We start from the raw sequence: 3,650 nt of genomic DNA, 5'->3' as shown, positions 1-3,650 counted from the left end.
NAATGATAATCCTTAACATTGTACTTTTCTGGAAACAATGAAGGTTTTAACAATACTTTAAAGAATTTACTATAACGGAGGAGAGACCAGCTATGATAGGAGAACCTGTCATCCTCTTTGCGCTGATGGCTGGCTTAATTGCTCATTTCATTCACCTGTTCAACTCTGCGCTGTTTCTCATCAATGCTCATCTGATCCACCTGCTCCTGCTTCTACTTAACCTGATTGGTCTCAGCAATTTGTGCCAGATTATTGTTGAGCCTTTGGTGAGATGTCTAGCGTTACTAATAATGTTCTGATTGCCTGATTCTATTATGTTTCTGTCTTCGGAACCTTTGAGCCTGCCTGCTAGTGATGGTGAGATGAAGCCTCATGAGGCATTGAACTGTTTGGCCAAATTGCTTCAACAATCCCCACAGTTCATGAGGCTTCATGTGAACAGGTCACCACCTACTGGTGGAGGGCAGAACTACAGTTTGTAATAAAAATCTGTGATTTTTATTTTGCAACTGTTTTTCTTTTTTTCCCCTTTTAAGTTCCCTTGAAATTATTATTGGTTGTTGTGTACAATAAAATCTTTTGTAAGTTTAAAGTTAAGTTAAGTTTAAAATTTCTTAGAACAATAATTTAAGGTGCACAGTTTTTCTGCCATTTTAGTGAAATAAACTCAAGCAGACAGTGACAGTGTTTGTGCAAATTGGGCAATGATGAGCAAAATGAAAGGTGTTAGTCATTTTTATTTAAACATGATAGTTTTTCCACGTTTTTTGATTTTAATCAGGTTGGAAGTTGTGTTCAACCAATCTTTTGGCTACACTGTCCTAATTTACCCAATCTATATTTTTACTCGGGCAAAACAATGCAAATTAGTCTCATTAGCCAAAATAATTAAGTTTAATCGAAATTTTTAAAAGTCAAGTTCAGGTCTTGAACCATCAACCTCTAGAGTGGGAGCCTGACTCTTACAGCTGACGCCACCTATGAAGACAATCTTACCTAGGAGAAAATACTTCTTAACACTGACGTGTTAACACTGGCCTTGTCTGGTGGTTTGCTCAAATTTTGATCATTACATTGTTTATTCTAACCAAATTAGCAACTAGATTGGTTGGAAAAACAACCAACCTATTATTAGAAACTATCCAAACTTTATCCAGCTGAGAGCATCTCTCCTCCAAACTCCCACATCTTGACTGAACACTGAGGCTGTTTAGATGCCTTTCAAAATTCTTGCGCATTCTGAACAACTTCCCGAAGCGGTCACGTGCTATCACGGTAACGAGGCCTCTGACGTCATCAATTTTGGCCCCTCCTCTATGTGAATCACGGGGAAACGCCCCCTCAATTACTGTACACACGCCTCGAAGCCTCGGCTCATCTCATAACATCACTACTGCCTGCCCTTGTTCTGATCTGTTTGTCTGACCTGTCTTTGGATTCTGTTGGATTCATCTATGGACTGAACCTGGATCTGCCTCTTGACTTTGCCCTCTGGATTATCCGTCTGTCCTCCGTCATCTTCTGTAATCTGATCTCCTGTCAGTTCTGTCTCCTTCAAGACTTCAACGTCTGGAACTCTCTGTGCATATTTGTGTTATTAGAGCTTTAAAAATGATTGGGTCAAGAACAGCTCAAGATAGAATGGGAGGATATTCGAAAGTTAGGATCTGATGTCCTGGAAGACTTGATGATTGAAATTGAATCAAAGGCTGTTTTGACACTGTGTAAGTATTTGAAGCACACATTAATACAAATAGGTTATAAAACTTGTTGGGGTTTTTTTGTTTTTTAATCTTTTTTTCCTTCTTGGAGATTTGTTGTTTGTCCCAAACAACAAAGGTTTCAATAATGCTTTCATTTACCTTGTTTTTCCGTCTCTGAAGTGATTAGGATGACCCATGGAACAGTCACTTCTCATTGAGACACTGGATGGATCGGGTGAAGATGGTAGGTGATCCTCAGACGTTCTGCAAATAATAAAATGATACAGAAACGTTGTAACTATAAGGGTAAGAAAAGCAAGACGAGTTTATTTGTATAGTACAATTCAGTAAAAGGACAATTCAAAGTACTTTGTATGCATTAAACAATAAAATTGAATAATTATTAAAGTAGAATAAAAGCAAATAAAGATAAAAANTGGATCACAACCTTAAACTAATAGTATATCAGTGAATAGTTTGACTTCAACAGTAAAAAGCAGCTCTGATTAAATGGGTTTTTAACTTTGACTTAGAAGAACTCAGACTTTCAACACTTTTACAGTCTTCTGGGAGTTTGTAAATGCTGCTTCTCCATGTTTGGTTGTAGTTCTGGGTATACAGAATAGGCTTGGACTGGAAGACCTTGGTGGTCTGGGATGGTGATACACTGAAAACAAATCTGTTATGTATTGAGGCGCTGATCCAATCGTGATTTACAGACTAACAGAAGGATTTTAAACTCTAATATCTGAGTTACAGTGAGCCCATGGAAAGACTTCAGAACCGAGCTGATGTGCTCTACTTTCTTAGTTCTAGTGAGAACACGGGCAGCAGCTTTTTGGATCAGCTGCAGCTGTCTAATAGACTTTTTAGGCAAACCTATGAAAACATTGTTGCAGTAATTGAGTCTACGAAAGATAAATGCATGAATTAGCTTTTGTAGATCCTGCTTTGCTATTAGTTCTTTAATCATGGAAATGTTCTTCAGGAGATAAAAGGCTGACCTGGTAACTGCCTTTATGAGCCTCTGAAAGTTCAGATCTGAATTCATCATGACATCAAGAGTTCGGCTATAATCAGTGGCTTTTAGCTGAAGCTGTGAGCTAACTCTGATCTCTCCTCCTTTGGTCTGAAGATTATTACCTCAGTTTTGTTCTAATCAGCTGGAGAAAATTATGGTGCATCCACATAATGCTCTGTTCTAAACATCTAGCCAACGTTCTGATGGGTTCTTAGTCAGCTAGTGACATCCTGGTGTAAAGCTGTGTGTTGTATGCAGACTTAGGCGTCTGGAACTCTCTGTGCGGCAAGCGGTGCGTCTTGTCAGCCTACTGGCTGGTATCAACCTTGTTTTCTGGGCACGGTCTGAACTCTAAACCAGGTTAGTGACTGATGGTTCAGATTATCCTCCGTCAGGTTTTCATGGTCACTAACTTGTGTTTCCTCTCACCTGAGTTAACTGCCTCGGACACCCTAGCTGCTGCTTCTGCAGATCCACAACCCATTCGCTGTTGCTTTTTAAGTTATCCCACTGTCTGTCTTGCCTGTCCCTCTGTTCTGAGTTATTACAAAACCAACTGTTTTACATATTTGCGTTATTAGAGCTTTAAAAATGATTGGGTCAAGAACAGCTCAAGATAGAGTGGGAAGATATTTGAAGGTTAGGATCTGATGTCCTGGAAGACTTGATGTTTGAAATTGAATCAAAGCTGTTTTGACACTGTAAGTATTTGAAGCACACATTCACACAAACACGTTATTAAATTTGTTGTTTTTTGTTTTTTAATCTTTTTTTTCTTTCTTGGAGATTTGTTTTTTTGTCACAAACAACAAAGGTTTCAATAATGCTTTAATTTACCTTGTTTTTCCGTCTCTGAAGTGATTAGGATGACCCATGGAACAGTCACTTCTCATTGAGACACTGGATGGATCGGGTGAAGATGGTAG

The sequence above is a fragment of the Cyprinodon variegatus genome, unplaced genomic scaffold (genome assembly GCF_000732505.1).
Source record: "Cyprinodon variegatus isolate N-32 unplaced genomic scaffold, C_variegatus-1.0 Scaffold421, whole genome shotgun sequence".
NCBI lineage: Eukaryota > Metazoa > Chordata > Actinopteri > Cyprinodontiformes > Cyprinodontidae > Cyprinodon > Cyprinodon variegatus.
The sequence above is the reverse complement of the archived record's forward strand: the minus strand, read 5'-3'. Positions refer to the sequence as shown.